This window comes from Pogona vitticeps, chromosome 13, assembly GCF_051106095.1.
Source record: "Pogona vitticeps strain Pit_001003342236 chromosome 13, PviZW2.1, whole genome shotgun sequence".
Classification (NCBI taxonomy): domain Eukaryota; kingdom Metazoa; phylum Chordata; class Lepidosauria; order Squamata; family Agamidae; genus Pogona; species Pogona vitticeps.
Window position 1 is genome coordinate 19,265,570 of NC_135795.1, and position 19,369 is coordinate 19,284,938.

General features: G+C 52.2%; 1 protein-coding gene across 2 annotated transcripts in view; it reads left to right on the forward strand.

The window, feature by feature from the left end:
- Window positions 1–6,865: 6,865 nt before the first annotated feature.
- RAI1 (retinoic acid induced 1) overlaps window positions 6,866–19,369 on the forward strand; it is a 127,757-nt gene continuing 115,253 nt past the window's right edge. The window contains exon 1 of one of the 2 annotated variants that reach the window (XM_072982470.2): window positions 6,866–7,003. The gene's annotated coding sequence lies outside the window, so the exon portion shown is untranslated. Of the gene's footprint in view, window positions 7,004–7,206; window positions 7,344–19,369 lie in introns of those variants that run through there. The other variant, XM_072982471.2, reaches the window with a different exon arrangement.

Sequence of the window (19,369 nt, forward strand, 5' to 3'; positions counted from 1 at the left end):
AAGAACAACCTTCAGAACACGGCCAAAGAGCCCGAAAAACCCACAACAACCATTAGATCCCAGCCATGAAAGCCTTTGTGAATATATCTAGGATATGAGTTCCTTCTGTTTCAGAATGCCCCTTTGATCCGCCTTTCCTCTTGAGAAGCCAAAGGATTAAAGATGCTCTCTCGTGCTCCCCCCACTCCTTAAGCCCCAGAGCCAGGAAAAGTCCTGTGAGCCTCAGCTCATCCCTTCTTGTCCATCTTCTCTTCATTTCACTTCCTGGCCCGGTCGGCTCCAAATCCTTCCTTCTGCTGCCCCCTGATGCCGCCAAGTGTGAACTGCACCTTGAAGTGTCTTTAGAAGGAAGGTGGCATCACATGCTGGATACACCAGAGCCCCAGTCATGATTCATTGTTCGGGTAATAGCTGTAATCCAGCAACCTCTGGAGGGTGACAGGTTCCTCCTTCCCCAAACGTCAGCTGCTAATGGGTATGCCCCAGATTATGGGGAACTTACCTTCATGGACTAGAATGGTCAGGATCACCCAGCCTACTGGTCACACCGGCGGGGGGATTCCGGGAGTGGTTGTCCAGAGACAAAACAAGTTGTGCAATCTTTCCTCTTCACAATGAACTCATGGGCATGACATTTCCACTCTTGTTTTATAGACCCAACGAGCTAAGGTTGAAGAACAGGAAATTTACAAAGACTTACCGGCCGGCTGACGATCTGAACTGCCCTTCCACTCAGGACACAAGTAATGTGTAGGCTTCTCTTGCTAGATCAGAAGGCTTGACAGGTTCCAAATATTTCTACATTTCAGTTATGTACAGCATGGCTCTCCACTGGTCCAGCGTCAGAAAGGAAAAGAGGCAGCGGTGATCGATCTAAATTTTCAGCACCTTGGAGAGCTCCATGTAAAGCAAACGTTGTCCAATATTAGAGGTCATTTCTCTCTGTATATAAGATTACCAATAATGCACGATTTGTGATGCAGCCGTTAATGCATTTAATTGAGGGTGAATCTCAATGAGTTCAAGTGGCGTTTGTGCCCAAATGAGTGGGCATAAGATGGAAGCCATTTCTGTTGCAGGGGTGTTTCCTCTCTTGACCTTGATGGGGGCAGAACAGTGCAGAGGGCCCTAAAAATACACCAGAAATCATAGTTGCTCACCCTTCTGTGTTCTGGTATTCATGATGGCAAAGTGCTTGCAGTTCCAAGCGCATCTCTGCAGATGGGGATAAATGCTAGACATTTGTTGTAAATTATAAAAGAGGGAGAACGAAAGAGAGAGGAGGCTGGTTCTTCCCGAGTGGAATTCTCTGCCCAGGGACATGTTATTCATTTTTTGCTGCATTCCTGCTAAATCTGAGCATCAACAGAGAGGGAGCTGTGGATCCGGCAGCTGCAAATCTCGTGATGTGGCCCAGGCTTCAACATACAAACCCTCTAATATTCCACACAGAAAAACAAGGACAACCTTATAACTCTCCTGCTAAATTCCAGAATCATATCCTGAGACCTTTCTCTATGTTGTTTCTTGCGTTCTCTGATAACATGGCCCATGCAGGATTCTGAAAGAGGGACTTAAATCTATCAGGCAATGCAACATGGGTTGAATGTGACACCTGTTCAATCCATGTGCCTTTCGTACGGAAGGACAAAAAAGTCTAGATACGATTTCTAGTCTCCATAATGTTCTACGCCTGTATGGGTGTGTGAGCTTTCCAGAGGCTTCTGGACTACAACTCACATTATCCCCCTGACCATGCGGATTGCAGGTGATAGCAGTTGTAGGCCAGGCTCATCTCCAGTCCTGACGAAGACGGAGGTGGAAGTGGGCAGGAAGGTTAAAACTGGAGAAAAATGTGGACATGCTTTTGTGAACCCTGGATATCTTTCTAAAAGACATTACAGTAGTACCAGAAAGAGAGGAAATAAAAACAGTATTTGAAAAATGGAGAATGTACACATCTTTGTCCAGTGCAAGCTATATTATAATTTTTCCCCCAGTGTTTGCTTTCATCATAAACTACCTTGCATGGGCTTTATCCTAAAAACAATAAATATTTTCAAAGATTTCTCAAGGCAAGGCCCAAACCTTTAACATAGTCCAAAAAAAAAAAAAAAACCCTCTCTACATTCCCTGTAGCTTGTTTATTACCTTGCTTTGCAATTGGTCTGGGGTGCCTTAACGTGTAAACACGGGCTGTATTTACATGTTTCACTGTTCAATTGTGAAGTTCTGGCGGGTTCGCCTCTCTGGAAGGTGAACCGGTTTCAGTTCTTAAGGACTTCTCGTTCTTGAACGTTCGAGGGTCAGAACCCGAGGAGCCCGTGCAAAATAACCGAGAAGACGGAGGGCATGTTTACCCGTTTGGAAATCCAGCTCGAGCGTTCAGTTCCACCCATAGATGGAGTCTGTGCACCGCCGCCTGCGCCCGAGAACCTGGCTGAGTCATGGATGATGCTGAATTTAACTTGCTGACAAGGGACTGCATCAAAAAATAGCGCCAGCTTTTGCAGAGAAGCAGCGTTTCTGCCGACAGGGAAGAGAGCGCCCTTCCCAGCCGGCAGCTTTGCCTCGCAGGAGCAAAGCAAACGGAGCCATGGAGCCCAGCAATGGAAAATGCCCTGCTATTAAAATAACCTCATCTATCGCAGTAATTGGGCTGGCTTAGATCACACCTCCTCAGTTTTTCCAGCTGGCTTCAAGGGAGAGCAGTTAATACTCTGTTCTTACAGTTTACTGATGGGGGGGAGGCTTGGTTTTTCTAACAACATCCTCAGCTACCTTTTAAAGGAAGGCTATATGATTCAGTTTTGGGGGCATCAGGAGATAAGGCTGGTGGCTTTTAAAGACAAAGACTCCCTCCCATTCCAAATACCACGTGATTTTTTTAAAAAAAATCACAACTGTGATGCTCTGGGCTGCAGGTAACCCAAAAACTTCAGCCAGGGTGGAAGAGGAGGCTGGAACAGGATCAGAGTTTTTTAAAAGTTACTTTCTCAGACTGCGATCGGCTGCCAGGCTGGCTGGAGAATTCTACGAGCCAATATTCAGAAAACGTGTGTTTTTTTTTTTCCTCCCCCAAGCTCTGCAGCGAACGAATCAAGGAGACAGGACCCAGAGCAAAGCCAGAAGGCAGGCTGGGGACTTAGAGGCTTTGCTCCCTTGGCACTGCGGGTCCCAGGAGGATTCTGTGAACCATGGTCTCAAGAATCAACTTTTCTAAGCTCAGGGTGGTGGACACACCGCACGGCAGATGCTGGGCCCGGACGGAAATCCTTTCCATGGAGCGAACCAACCAGATTAGAAGGCAGAGGGTTGCGAGACCTGCGCTTTGGCTTCCGGGCCCTGCAGAGCCAGGGGGACAGCATCAAATGCTCTTTCATGCATGGAGGCAGCCCCGAGCATCCTCCATGTAGCCTCATTAAGCTCTGTCACAGCCACACCCAGGACGTGTGCCCTTCCCCTCCTGCTGGCTCGCTCAGAAGAGGCGATCAAAAGCCTGCCAGGGAGGCAGGCCCTCCAGAGTGCTTTCGGGCCACTGACCCGATCTATTCCTGGAGGGATCTGCCTCACGGACAGGCCTCCACGTTAAGGCACACCTTGTTTCCTAAGCAGAAGCGATGCGCCGAGATGGACAGCTCACCCGCCTCAATTCAGAGGAACTTTGGGGGAGGGGGAGAGAGACAGAGAGCTGCCTCTCCAGGTCATCCCCACCCTGTTGTGCCCCACGGGCCATACCCACCCATTTGGGAAGGCTTTGGCCCTATAGATCCTCCATCGTGTTTGGAGAGATCCCTGTTTTAGGGACAGATGCACACGGGAGAAGCAAGACAGGTGGCCAGCGTCTCCATCCCTCGGAGATGCAGGTTGCTCTTTCTCTGCGGATCAGCCGAGCTGTGATGTGGGCCGTGGCGGTGGGAAGCCAGCTCCACCTCCGAATTCCCCCTCCTCTCCCCCCCTTCTCCCAGCTCCCAGCTGCCAGCCCCCCCTCCCGCCCTTCTTCTTCTGCCTTGCGTCTCTTATCAGCCATGACTTCTCTGACAGCGATTGATGGAAAACGTTTTATCTCCTTCCCAAGCCACGGGAATCCTTGAAATGGTTCTGATTCCGGTTACTATGGTGACACGGCGGAGGCTTATTAGAGCAGGCCGGTGGGTTTGTTTTGCATTTGTTTGTTTGCTGCTGCGGCGGCTGAAATGCTGAACGAAATTAACTCAAACGCTCCTCGTCGGAGGACGAGCAGTCGCAAAGGCTGTGAAAGCAAGCGGAAGCGCTGGCTGGACCATCTATGGGCTTTGCACCGCAATGTTCCTGGATTTTCACGAGGCATCCTATAGAAAAAAAACATGATTGATTGAGCCTGGATGAACAAGGTGATTTGTTCTTCCAGCCCCCCCCTCACTGAATTGGGATGCTACAGACGTTTCCCCCAAACTGCTGCTAATTCCCTGGCAATTCAGCATCCACCTTCATTTATGTATCTGGATGTTTATATATCCCTGTCCTTTTGCAAACTCTCAGAGAGGCGAAAGAAGTGGAACTCAAATCGAATCAGGATCTAACCCTGGACGCTTTCTCTTGTTGCTGTTTTCACAAGTCTTCCGTTTTTAACTACTTTAATCATATCGGATAGATAAATCTTTGGACTAGAAGATATCGAGAACTCCTCAAACACGGGCATTTAACACAAGGCCTGCTCTTCACAACCCACTTAATAAAAATTACCTGTCTGTTGATGCTGTGTTTGGTTTGCTTTTTCTCCATTCTTCAGTTATTATTTTATATGGAAAAATATCCCAATGAACAAAAAAAATAAATAAATAAAAAATAACCCCCCCTCCCATTGCTCAAAATGTCTTTATCTCACAGGTTATTTCTTTGAATTCTGAGGGTATAAATCGGGGTGAAGGCAATAAACTGCCTGTAATTTCCCCTTAGAAATCTCCCAGAGCCAGCATAATTAAAATTACCTTCCATTCCTCCAGACCTATCCTTCTTATCTACCCATTTAAAGACTCGTGAAGGTGTAAGCCTGATCTGTTTGCTCTGTTTCTTCTCCGTATTTCATTCTTTTTTTAAAAAAAAGAAAAAGAAAAAACTGGAATTTTCATAAAAATCTAACAGCTGGGGTGCATAATCAAGTAGGTACCAAAATCCTACCCATTTAATGCTAGGCACACCTGCTTTGAAGTAAATCCTGCTGAACAGAATTGGATTTACCCCTGAGTAAACATGCATAGGTTCCTATTAGGAAGCTGCAAAAAGCCGTTGCGTCTTTTACACCTGGCATACCTCCCCCATATTTCCATCTATAGAGAATGCAAAGGAAGTCCGTTTTCCAAGCAAAGAACCGTAAGCAAGGCACACTTAAAACAATCACCACATTTTTAAAAGGACAGTCAAGGAAAAAGGCCAGTCAAGAAGGTCTTCTCAAAAGGCCCATTGGAATAGAATAACTATTAACTATGAATATATCTATAGATTTATTTCAAAGCAAGAAACCAAACGGTCCAGGTCAACCTCTATAGACAAGCCGGAGTCGATCTAAGCTGCTCTAATACAGTGTTTCCCCAACCTTAGGTCCCCACATGTTAAATATCATGCAAAGCATTTTGGGGTGGTTTGGATTTGGATGGGCAAATAAGAGCTGTTGGCTTTACAAAAGACCCCCCCCCTCGTTTGTTGAAGTGGTACAATTGTGTTGCTGAATTTTTTAGACTCCCCTTGTTTTTGAAGTCTGGAGATGGGAATTGTCCTGCTAAGTACCTACACTTCTCTATGTTACCCCTACATGACGAGGAGACCCCGAGGCATGCCACATAAATAGGCCGCGTGGTTTGACTCATCTCAAGCTATTCCAAGCCAGTAGAGCGTTAAGACCGTGGCGAGTCACCTTGAATTCCACTAACGGAAAGGCCAAGCCCACGCAGGAGCAGAAAGAGGACGATGTCCTCCAGGCAATGGGCACCAAGCCATAACAGGGCATCTACATTCCAAGCAAACCGAAATGTTCGAGGAAGCTAGGCCGTCTTCAAGGGCAGCCCCAGCCGCAGCACATTACAGGAATCTAGCAGCCGCACAATAAGCGCTGTGACCTTGACCTCCCGAGAGCCAGATCCACCTACAGATGTTATCCTACCGGATCTGTGACTCAAGGTCTCCAGTGAAGAGCTGGACGCCATCTCTCCCCCCCCCCCGCCTCCGCACGCGCGGAACTGCTGCGCGGCTCCCAGCAGGGGGCACTGTTGCCCCGGGCAGCGCGTCCGCGTCTCCCCGGGGGGGAAAAACGGAGCGCTGGCTTCCGACCGCATCCAGTTCTGCCTCGGAACTTTTTTTTTCCTCTCTGTCTCCCTCTGTTTCTCTCTCCCTCTTTTTTTTGGCCTTTCTTCTCTTTCTCTCCCGCCTCCCCCCCCCCCCCCGCGCTACCGCGCCAGCTTCTCCTTTCTTCCTCTCGCCTCTCTCTTCCTGCGCCTGGTGCCTCCGCGCTTCCCCCGCGCACCCTCCTGGCCGGCCCCGGGCTTTCCTCCTCCCGCTGCTGCTGCTGCTGCTCCGGGGGGTGTAGGAGCTGAGCCAGGCCGAGCTCGCCCGCCGGGATCGTCCTTAAAACCGGTCGAGCCGAGGCGCTCGGGGCTCCTTCCTGGCCGGTGGATCGGGCCCGGCCCTCTCCGCCTTTCCCTGCTGCGCCCGCCGGCTTGCCTCGCTCGGCCGGGAACCGGGCGCCCTGGGGCGGAGAGAACCGCGCGGAGGCGGCGCCGGGGCGGCTGCGTCTGGAGCGCTTGGGGGAGCCTTCCTTTCCCGGCCCTTGCCAAGCGGGGATCGCGGGCAGGAAAGGCGCTGCCTGATGGATGGGCGCAGGACGAAGGCAGCAGCAGCGGCGGCGGCGGCGGCGGTGGCGGAGGTGGCGGCTGGGCAGCTCTCCAGCCACGGCCGGCGCGCCGCATCCGACCCTCGCTGAGCCCCGCGCGCAAGAGGGAAGACGAGAGAGGAGCCGAAGGGAGGAAAGGTAAGGCGGTGTCCGGGCTAGCCTGCGGGGACCCGGGGGGCTCTTCTCTCTCGCCTCCCCCCTCGGGGGTGGGGGGGGTGACCCAGGGGCGCGCAGGACCTCGGCGGAGGAGAGGGACCCCCCCGGGGCCGGATTTACGCACAAGCGCCTGGAAACCGGTGTTTAGGCGGCCGCCAGGGACGGGGAGGCCTTGAAATGTTCCGCCTGAAGATCTAGAGGGAACATCTGTATGTGTGGGTGGGTGTCTCTACACACACACACAAACACACACATTTGGAGGAGGGAGCTTGGAATGGAGTCTCGTTGAAGAATGCTTGAGGGTCTCCGTGGATCCTAAGAGGTAGACTCAGAGCAAGGCAGGTTGGGGGGGGGTGGATTGGGGGGGGAGAGAATGCTGAGACGGTGGCTTTAAGGGAGAGGGAGTCGCCGTATTTCCCACCTCTCCCGCTCGCTCTCTCTCTCTCTCTCTCTCTCTCTCTCTCTCTCTCTTTTCCCTGCATTCCTTCGAGGCACGTTTGCGCGGGGAGGAAGGAGGGTGGCCCGCATCCCCACGTTCGGAGGTCGCGGGTCTCGCTCGCTCGCCCTCCCTTCCGTGCGCCTTTTGGAGAGGGGCGCGGGCAGTGCGCGCGGTTTCGAGACAATGGGGTGGTGGAGAGGGTAGCCAAGGGGTTGGGGGTGGGTGGGGAGGGTCCGTGGAGAGTGGGGGAGGGGCAAGAAGAGGGCTGGTCGCCCCCCCTCCCTCCCTCCCTCGGTCTTTTCCCTTCCCCGCCAATGCAAGGGCCAGCTTGCGGGTGGTCAGGGTGGGGTGTCCGGCAGGTGCCGGGTGGGGGGGGGGCGGCGGCGCAGGGAGGAGCCGCAGCGCGCCCCGTTCTCCCTGCGTGCAAGTCAGAAAAGGCAAGGTGGGGGAGGGAGGAAATCCGAGGGGGCCGCCAACCCTCTGGCACGGTGGCATCTCCTTCCTCCAGCGGATGGCTGGAAGGGACACCAGAGAGCGGCGGGCGGAGAGCGCCCGAAGGAAGAAGGCGCTCCGGATTTTTTTTCAGACGCGTCCTCTTGGCCTGGAGGGACCCAAGACTCGAACCGGCGCCCTTCTGGATGCAAACCAGCAGCTTGGCCCCATCCCTCTCTCCCCCCTGCCTCCAGCTGTGGCCGCTTGGGTTTCCAAACGGTGGTGTGTGTGTTTTTTCTTCCCCAAGGCCAGAACAAACCGTTTGCCCTTAACTGGACTTGGCACACACCCAAGGAGGAAAACCAGGAGGCGGGAGAGGGAAGAGAAAGCAGATCCTTCTCTCTCCCCCCCCCACTCACGCACTCCCCGTGGCCTGCTGGTGGGATTGAGAAGCGATGGGGGGGGGGCAGAGAGGTTTCTGTCCAGGAAAGAGCCCCGTGCGCTCTGCTGCTGGGCTTGCAGCCCTGGACTGGGGCTGGGTTGTGTGTGTGTGTGTCTGTGTGTTTGTGTGAGAGTCCCCAGGCCTTTCAGTTCCCAGAGCTGCCTGTGCTCCAGACGAACCCAAGGACCCAGGGCCTGCAGGCAGCAGCAGCAGCAGCAGCAGCAACATCACCGGAAAGGGGGAACCCGCAAGGGCCTGCGGTCCTCCCTCCCTCCCGGCGGCGTTGCCAGGAGCCAGGCACAAAGCACAAACAGATCCCCTTCCAAGGTGAGCCTTCGGCCACCCAGGAGTAGGAAACGGCCTGCCCTCTTCACTCCAGCCAGTAGGGGGGGAGAAGCAAGGGTGGGGAGTGCCATGAAGGGGTGGGCGATGGGAGGGGTTTTAGCTGGTCTGAGTTTCTTGAGGAGGAGAGACAGAAGGCTTTCCCCACTTTATAGGCCTAAGCAGAAGAGGTCGCACGTGAAGACAAAACCATATTCCCTACATGATCCCTCCAGGCACGCAAATCTTTCAGAGTCACGTGCCTGAGAAATCAGACAATGCAAAATAAGCTGTGCGTCTCTCCTGGTGTCCAACTGTAGAACAAGTTTTCTCACTGAATGGACTAGGAGAGCCTGTTGTTTCCTTGGCAGTGACCCCATCACTCCATCACAAGTTAGCTCATTTCCAGTGGGAGTCATGTGTAAGCTCGTTGGAGGATAATCATAGGTCTAGTACACATTTAAGGCGGCTCTGCTTCTAACTGTGAAGCTATTGTAGTGGACTTCCTTGCCATATTAAATCTGGGTCTAGGCTGATTTCTGGAAGCAGGGGCGGCTCGTGAAGAGATCACGGAGGCGGTGCTTCACCTCAAAATACAGGGAAGGTATTGAGGCCAGGTATGCTTAGAAAGTATTTTGAGCTCTGATGTTAAGCTCTAAAATGGCTGGGTTGTAATAGTAAATGAATAAGGTTGATGATAACTTCTACATACATAACGTGTTTGCTCCTCTCTTCATTGTATCTCAAGCAACCGTTCTCCGTAGTCTGATAAAGAAGGCTAGTATAATTATCCCCATTTTGCAGGATAGGGATTGGGGGCGGCTTTCCAAACTTTACTAGCCCTGTTGATCTCCTGTCTCAGGATGAAACGGGGAGACGGCCCTGCTGAGCATCGAAATCAGACCGGACAGGTATACACAAGGTGACTGAATTCTCCATCGCATGGGTTGTTTTTGCTTTGTGTTGGGTTGTTTGCATGCGTTGCACATGTGGACGACACAGGAAACTCAGGCACCCGGGTGCACTTCGCTCTCTGTGTTCATGCACAGGAATGTCTGGTGTATGTGTGAGACATGGCGCTGTGTTTCACCGCCTTGTAAGCATGATAGGTTGCTCAGCCTTCCTGGTGGGTTAATTTGAGGTGGTTGATTTCTGCGTTGTGTGTAGGAAATCTATCTCACGTGTTTGGTGACCCTAAGTAAATACAGTTTACTCCCAACTCTTCCGTGTCACAATAGCTGTGTCCTTTCCTGCGTCCTGCTTACGTCCAAACAGCACCATCCCCGGAGCTTCTGAGAAGGGCCAAAGAGGACTGGAAATAAAATAAAATAAAATAAAATAAAAATTGAAAAATCCCCTTGACCTCAGCGTTCCAGAGGCTAATGGTTTCTGATCCCCAAGCACAGGTGACTTATAGGGGGCTACATCTTCCAGCGTGCCTTGGGGTTCTGGCATATTGTAGTCCTGCAAGGAACATTTCCATATTCTGCCACTCAAAGAGGAAGACGTCAGTCGGATCACTGTTCTATGCTGTGGAGTCTTAGGTGACGCCATAGGGACATTCGAAACTGAAGGAAGAATCTCTGACCTCTGAGGTTTCACAGGTCATCTCTCACCCAGTTTTGATTCCTGCTGCTTCGAACCATGGGCTGTTTCCTTCATGTTTTCTCAACTGTCGGCTTTCGTAACAAATTTCCACAGTAAATCTCTTCAGGCCATTTGGAATTTCAGCTGGCTTTGTTTCCCCCCCCCCCCTCTACTTATTTGCTTGCTTTAACTCAAACGATCGGGTGTTTCCACGCCTGGGCTCTTGTTTAGAGGCCAGTGCCTCATGGGTTTCGTAGTCTTCTTAGCAACTTCTTATGTTCTGGTGATGTGTGGCTGACGGTAGTCTCACTGCGTCATGGGTTTTGTGGCCTTTAAGCCGTGCACATTTCTTATGCATAGGTGAATTTCCTCAGCTGAGATGGTAGCCTTTCGTCCGGCAAATGGGTCAGCCAGAAACGGCTAAAATATGGCAAAAACGTTGCAATCCTACAAAAATATTTGTAGGTCTTATTATTCTACCTCAGTTTGCAGGGAGGTCGGTAATTAAATCTTCTGGGCTGATGAGATCATTTTAAGCAGATGTGGGAAAAGCAGATTGTACCGTAATTTTCAAAGTAAAATCTGGGGCAGTGGAAAGCACCGGATCCATCCTTAATTCTCTGCTTTTGTAATTTTACACACAAGTCCAGTTTTGAATCGCTTGTTTACTTAACACAGACTTCCTATATTTAGGCGATTGAACCTTTCTCTGTCTTTCATGGACTGTCTGTGCGCTGCAAAAGGTTTTGTTTTTTTTATTTATATTAAAGATTTATCCTCCTCCTTCCTTCTGACTTTCTCTAAGGTAGCTCACAACAGCTGAAGGAGAAATCAGGGAATGTTAGAACATTTGAAATGCGTTGCCAAAAGGACCTCAAAACCTCAAAACGAGGTGAGGCTTTATAGATCCATTTAAGTGAAATGAAACCCAGAGCCACAGGGGAGTGAGACCTGTATTAGCATCAGGCATCATTATGTTTTTTAATGCAAGCTTTTGAGTTCATAGAAGTCTTCATTGTGCTGATGAAGAGTTCTGTGAGTACAGCAGCTTGCTACTTGCTTTTTCCCTCCTTACCCCTCCTGAGGCTAGTGAGGATTTCCCTGAGTTGCATTTCCCATGCATTTATTGGTGACCCTAATACATGCACCGTATTTTCCCCGTGTATAAGACGCCCCCATATATAAGACGCCCACCACTTTTCTAATCCAAAATTAGGAAATCTAAGTGGGGCTTAGCAAGTGTAGGGGGAAAGGGATCAAAGCGCTGCAGGATCGCTTTGATCCCTGCTTTCCCATCCACTTGTTTTTGTTCTCTCCTCAGCTTACTTCCATGTATAAGACGAGCCTCAATTTTTAGTCTAAAGATTTTAGACAAAAGTATAGTCTCATACACGGAAAAATACGGTATTGTCCAACTGTGGGTTTTGAGATTTTGTTTTCCATCTTCCCCCCCACCCCACTCCGGTCTCTTGATTGTCAGACTAGACTTTGGCGCAGATACATCTTTGAACAGAGGACGTCCTTCGGATAAAGGAGGACGCATGGCCACCTGGCGGAGGCACCAGTAGGGTCTGTGGGAGCTTCACAGTTATACTGGTGGGGGAGATTCTGAGTGCTGTAATCCAGAAGGGCTCCATTTTGTGAGCTCCGATGGCCTGTTCCTGTAACACTCGAGGTGGTGACATCATCACCTTATATACTTGATAATGGCAGGTTAGCTTAAGGGGGACACCACAGACCCTGTGAGAGACAAATCTCCGTCCTACAGGGCTGAGCCCCAATGCTCAGGCGGATGAAACCAAGATGCCAGAGTGCCTGCTGGGACCTGTAGTCTCAGCCCTTTGGGCCTCCCCACAGGAAGGAAGAGGGCCCATAAGCCACCTCCAAGCGAAGGCGCTGGTGCATCGCTCCCTTCCTGTGGGTCTGACTCTCTGGGCTCAGCTGCTTTGCCCAAAACGAGGTTAGATTCTCACTGGCTGCTCCTTTGGGGGGGGGTTTGAGCTGTCATCCGAATCCCTTGATGTCCTCCGATTCAGACGTTGCTCCAGCAGCTGCTTGGAGGAGACAGCCTTCTGAAGCTTTTATGGCACCTGTCTGCCTCTCTTGAAATTTACATCCACCGCACAGCCAACACAACAGCTTGGAGTGTGTGTGTGTGTGTGTCAGGCGACATGAGTGAAGAGGAGTGGTAGGTTCTTCTTTTTTTAATAATTAAAAAGACAGAAGGAAGGGGGGGCGGCGGAAACATGAAAGAAAGAGGTTTTATTGTCCTTCGGAGATGAGCAAAGAAAAAGCTATATCCATAGCGTCAAAAGGTGATAAAGGGAAGCTTCTGTTCTCCCTGCGGCTCTTCCCGGAAAGTCAAATTAACTGAATAAAAACAAAACAAAACACATGATTCCTGATCTTTTAAGGTGGTGTTCTGGAAGGACTCGTGATCTCGCAGCGAAAGTGTACAGCTCTTTCTAGTCTCCGGCGGCCGTGGGGAGAATGGTCTCCCTTCCGCCCCTGAGCGCTGACTAATTAAAAGGGCTAAGAAGGCAGCCAGTCCACATGAAGGAAACTCAAGAGACCGTTCCACCCAGTCCTATATTCTAGGCCAGCTTGCCAGGTCTCGCACAGGAGATTGAGGGATCTTTGGCCTTCTTGTGCTTTTTTTAAAAGACTACAGCTTCCAGAATCCCTGAATGGGAGTTGTAGGTCAAGGCTGGAGAGACCCCTTCTACCGGGTGGCTGAAGGCTGCCCACCCTGGCCTGGCCTTCTGTAGTTGGGCAAGGACTTGGAGAAGGAGGGTGGCCGCTGTGCTGGACACCCTGGAGCGTGCCAGAGTTGGACCTCTTCGGTCTGGATGGGCGCCGAGCCTCATTCCACTGAAGGCCACTTCTTCTGCTTCTCTTTAAGCCTTGTAACCGATGCAGTGCCTTTTGATTGTCAACGGCAAGCCAGGGGGAGAAGGGGGGGAGGGCCGACCCTGCCAGCGGCTCAGGAGGCCTCTGAAGGACTCCTTTCTCTAACCAGCTGGTGTGTGAAGAGAAGGAAGCGACAGGGCCCTACTGGGATCCAGAGGGAGAGACGGAGATTAAATAGCCAGAGAGCTGTGAGGTTGAGGCTGCTCCAGGCAAAGATCAGGACAGAGAGAATGAAGAGGGAGAGAGAGGGAGGGAGGGAGCGCGATTGAGAACCGCAGGGCGAGAAAAAGAAAGGAAGAAAAAAAAAGGAAAGATCTAAGGGAGGGAGGGAGAGAGGATGCAAGCCACCAAATATCCTCTGCCAGCCTTTCCGCACCTCCCTGGTTGGTTCAGGATTCTGCGCTCTGTACGTCTAGCCAGATGCTGTCCCTTATCTTCCAGGAGCAGAAGAACTGGCCTGCGATTAAAACAAAAAAAGGGTGTAGAAGAGAAAGGCTTTTTTTCTTGGAGGGGGGAGGGCAATCTGTTTGACCGACAAATAAACAAACAACACCCCCTCTCCCGAAAACACCACATTGCACGGTTCATGTTTGCTTCCTCTCTGGGCACAGAAGAAGGAACCAGAGGCCGGAGCAGCTGGCTGGCTGGCGCTTCAGCACCGACACCTCCCTCCCCCCCTTTCTTCCCTCGCCGTGCGTCGTGTCTCGGCCACGCCACTGCGCCGGCTGCCAGTGCGGAGGTTCTGACTGGATGGGTTCAATGTCAGAAGCGGGCGGCAGCAAATGCCAGGGACGCAACCGTCCGTCTCCGGAACGAACCCTGGCTGACGCCGTAAAGCCATGCCGAAGAGCGCCAGGACAGTGTCTGGAGCAGCAGCTCACCGCCATGGCTGGGGGGCGGGGGCGGGAGGGCTTTCTCTTTGCCTCCCCACCGGCCACCCCACCCCCCCAGCCTTGGGAGGTTGGATTGTCTGTGTGTGCCCTTGGTTTGCTTCCTGTCTCGGGTGGGCCGCTTCGGAAAGGAGAGCACAGCTGCCAGAAGCTGGCGACGCACCACGGCCGGTCTTGTGATCCGGATGAACCTTCCCCCCCCCCCCAGTGGCTAAACTGGGACAAAATCCCAGGGAATGCATTTCTGACTCTCCTGCGTTCTGCTTTCCCTCATTCCCCACAGACCAGAGTCCTGCGTCTACATAGACGCTTCCCCGCCGCCTGTGATTCATAGGATGCCCCGGCTGTTCTTGGGATCTCTGAGTAGCACAGCGGCGGCAGCAAGAGCAGAAAGGTTCAGGGTTCAAATCTCGCCCTCTGCCACTGTCTTGCACTGTATTTGCAGGCGCGGCAATTGCCCTTCATCCCTCTTCTGCCTGCATTTCGAAGAATCCGTCATGTTGGCCCTATTCTCCAAAAATGGGGGAACTTTTTGAGCTCAAGGAATGACATTTTATCACAGAGCAGGATGGGTGGGCTTGAGATGAGGACCCGCAGTCGAGCCAGCTGCAGGCTGGATGGAAAGCAGAAAGGGCCCAAATTCCGGCGTGCTTCATTGTAAATCTCAGACTGGCTCAGGCCTCAAAGCCTCACTTACGGGCTTGTTGCAAGGATGTCTGTGATCCTTCATCTGGCCTGTAGCCTTCTGAAATCATGAAGTATATGGAGACAGGAGGGAGGAACGTGTAGCCCGCCTCGGAGATGTTGGGACTGCAGCTCTGCCAGTGGCGAGGCTGAGAGCTGAAGGGTGCAGTGATGCCCGGAGACCCTGACCCTAACCCCATCCACCCATCCCTCTACCACAATGAGGACATTTCCTGCTCCCAAAAAAACAACTGGTTTTATTTTTGTAAATAGGGTCTGTCCTGTTAAAGTATTACTCCTGCAGGGGCTTCTTTACAAGCCCAGAAGCTGACGACTAAGCGGAGGCCACTTGGCCTTGTACGCTCAGAAGAAAAGACCTGTTGGAACGGCAACGTCCACACCACCACATGTGCAAACACACACACACACACACACACACACACACACACACACACCACACAGAGCGGGGGGAGGGTAGGCAGCCAGAAAAGCAATTTTTTCATGATCTAACCAATGCATCTCATTCTTGATCTGGAAGATGTGCAACAGCTAGACTGGTGGATGATCTTGGGGGTCCCCACGATGCGCTTTCTGTGAATGTCTGTCCAGTGCTTGGATTCGGGGGGGGGGGCTCCCCGCATTGGGGGTCTTGTCCTCCTCCTCTTCCCTCGGAGCTTGACTTCCATAGCAAAGTGAGGAAAGGAAAGTCCGCCCAAATTCTGTTCGCCATCATCCTTGGCCCGGTTACAGGGGGCCAAGTCAATCAGGAAGGGATACCGCTGCTTTCTTCCTCCTTTGGGGAGACACCGCTGTTCCCCTCCAGCCACGAAGGCTGGCGTAATTGGAGGATTTTAAAGGCCACCTCGCCTGGAATTGCACACCCCCTGCGGGTTCAAGATGGCACGAATCCTTTCTTCCTCTCTCGCGCCAAAGAGCGGCCTCCTGTAAGAACGGACACTTCCAAATTGGTTGCTTTGGACTGCAAGTGAGGACCGGCAGCCCCATCCCTTCTGGGGCTGGGGGAAAGGAAGAGGGTTGGGGGTGAATTTCGGGAGATCCAAAGGGACTAAAGCCCACGGCGAAGTGAGCCAGAGAGCTTACAAATGGGAACTGAGAAACGCATGAAAAGAAGTGACCTTTCTTTCAAGAGAACGCTTCGGTCTTTGCACATCTCTCTAGCTGGGGATTACGGCTGCTCTTGGATGAGCATCTGCAGAATTTCCCCAGCTTCCAACGGCCGTGCCGGTTGGGGGATTCTGGGGATTGTAGTCCCTGCTCCCCCAAGCCCTTATTCCAAAACAGTATGTCCAAACTTCAGCAGAGGCCGACCAAATCCAGCATGGAACAGAGCGACCATGCAGATTTTTCACCTTTCCAAGAACTGCAACGACCCCGTGTCCTGTTCCGTCTGATCCACATTTTATTGGAAGAGAAATAACTCAGCTGAGAAATCAGGGGCTTTGGAGCAGTCCATCATCCACAATGAGCCGGCCCAGGGCAGGAGGTCTCGCAGCAGCACATGGGTCACTTGGTCTGTGATGCAGAAACGATGGAAGAAGTGGCTTTGAGGTTTGTCTCTGTGCATATAAATGAGCACTCGTGTCTTTCAGCAAACGGGTGGTCCTCTTTGCTCCTTTTTCCAGATGGGGAAGGAGCTCCCCCTAACCTCCGGCTGGTGGGCAGAGAGCCTCTCCTTCCTCTCCTTCCGCTCACCTGGACCCTGGAGCCAGCCGGGCCTTTCCCTTCCCGTAACCCGCTTCCTTCAAGGGCACGTGATCTTTGTTTCCTCCGGTTTCTGAGTCCCCCCCGACCTCACCCCAAAGAAGGCCTCTTCCTCTTCCCCTCTCCGTTTCTCCCCCCCCCCACCCCACGGAGACCACAATACATTTACAGCTCCGGAGCATAAGGACGTGGTTAGCATTCCCGGGCCCTTGCGCCTGCGCGGCCGGGGGAGGGCAGCTTCCTTCCCCTGGAAAAATAAACCAACCGCACACCCTCTTCCCCACCTCCTCGAAAGGTGCAGCAGGCAGGGATGTGGTTTCAGCCGCCACCCCCACCCCCCAAACGGGAAGGCAGGGCTGTTAATCATCTCCCCTTAACAGGTTTATTTGCTCATTAAACATTTAAGACTTGCTTCGCTTTATCAATAGTGCGGAGGCGTGAAGGGCCCTGGGTGCAAAGATTTATGCTGGGCGCGATAGGATTGGTGCGATGTTTTCTTCCTCTCTCTCACACACACACACACACACACACACACACACACACACACACACACACACACACACACACACACACACACACACACACACACACACACACACACACACACACACACACACACACACACACACACACACCCTCTCCAAGCTCTACCACTTCCACCCTTCCTTCCTTCCTCAAAGTGGTCTAACAGGCCATTTAGAAATTTCACCGGGGACCGAGGTTGGCTTAGCGCTCTTCCCTCCCCTTCCCTCCTCCTCCTCCACCACTGCCACGTTTCTGCAGCCTCTGGGTCTCGGCAAAGGGCTGGGGTCTTCCTCAGCAGACATGGAGGACTGGAAGCTTTTGTTTTTGCGAATGATCTCAGGATCTCAGGCATGGCGGCCGCGTCGGCTGCCTGCTCTCTGTCAGTTTCCTTCCCCCCCCCCTTTCCTTTCTCACAGGATTTTAGGGCGCACCTCGATGCCTGGACGAATCCCATTTCCCCAGATATACCTGCTTGAGCTCTGAGATGGACCGGGGTGGGCTCTCTCCTCGGTCTTCGATCCATCAGAATGGCGACACGAGGAGAGGACCTTGTGCGCATGAGACCACCTTGTTATGGGACTCCCGCCCCGCACAGACCCAACTTAAGTCTTCATTTTGGGGACCTGAGGTATTACAGCTCGGTGAGGTGGTGGGTTTTGGATATCAGGCCTACTTTCACAACACCCCAAAAAGGAGGACTGAGGAAAGAGCCCGCTGGCTGAACCTCTTTCTGGATACAAAATTAGAACTGGTTTTGGTCATTTCAGCAGAATTGCCTTGTGCATTCTTGCTCAAGTAGGGCAAACAGTGGCTAGATAACTTATGGGCCAGCGCCTGAGCTACTGTCTGTGGACGATGGGCACTGTCAAGGCCCCTGACCACACCCCGTTCCGGTTCTTTCTCTTAATTCAGATCCAGACTGAAAAGCCCTCGAACGAGAGTCAAAAGACCGATTTGTGTCTGAAGGGCTTTCAAACAGAGGACTCTCTTCCATTTTAAAAAGGACACCTGGCCGTGCAAAGCATTCGTGGCTTTATAAATCGCTTTCGGTCCTTTGCTATGTTTTCTTTTTTAAACTGGGTTGTCCGTAGCCCATCCTGTGGTTTTTCCGGTATCGGGCAGGAAGTAAGTATTTTAATACATAGATACATGAGCATGAGGGGAAGCACCCTGCATGGCTGGATCCAAGCCTCTTGCGTTGGACTGGCTGCCGAAGCCCGCGGGCCAGACATGTCCCAGCTCGTGGGACTCCACCGGGATCCCTCCTCAGATCAAAGAGGAGCACCTCGTGTCGGGGCCTGCAGTCAGTTGCGCTCCAGCTTGGAAAGCAAAGATTGGCACCAGTTCTTCTCCGTATGAATGTCCGTGGGTTTGTGCGCATTCTTGGGTGCTTGTACTGGGAGCAACTGGGGGGGCACCGTACGAACGGGGAACTAGACAAGCGCGAGCTCTGATGCCGTTCCGGCACGCTCCATGGACCGGATCCTGCCTGGATTTCCGCCTGAGCCTCCATGCGCAGCACCCCGTCTTGGCAAACCAACCCCCCTCTTTCCTTTGAGCAAAAAAATAACCCCGAGTCAGTCAAAGAGAGGAGAGGTGGAGCCTGGAGAAAGCAGTAATCGCTCTGCACTGGGGAGCGCTGGCTGGTACCTCTGTGATCGCAGGCAGTAATGACAAGCACAAGAGGCAGAGAGAGAGAGAGAGAGAAAACCAGCTTTCCCCCCCTCCCTCCTTCCCTCCCAGCATTACAGCAAAGTCACAGCAAAGAGGGGAGGGAATGCCACGGAAGGGAAGCTTCCTTCCAGGAAACCAAGGACTAGTAACAAGGGGTCATTGATTGCCTTCAAAGCTTCTTCTCCACCTCTCCTTCTTTGGCTTGCGATTTTTTCCTCCCCACGGCTGTATCTCATCTCCCCCACCCACCCACAAATCCCCCCCTTTCTCCTCCATCTCTCCCCGTGTCCTTCCCCCCCCTCGTTTGCCATTGAACCAGCTTACAATAAAACTCCAGCGCCTGAACGTGGCCGCTCAGATGTTCTCCGCAGCACAATAGGCAAAAACCTGCGAATGCTACAAGCAGCTTTAAAAAAAAAGATGGAGAAAGGGGCCTCTCTCTCCCTTCTTCCCTCCCCACCTCTGGCTGGTTTTTCCTTTTGCCTGGCCCTGCTGCCGCACGGGGGCTAATTGTCATTGCCGAAGCACAAAACATGGATTTGTGAGCAAGCCACCTTCGGAAGGGTGATGGCCAGAATCCCATTATTCTCCTCGCATCAGAGTGGGGTGGGTAGGGTGGAAAGGTTCTGGTCTCTTGCATAGGATTTGAGCCCTGCAGTGCAATGAAGTGGGACCAGGAAGCCCAAATCCAGATGTTGTCTTTGGAAAGCGAGCTCCCCCTT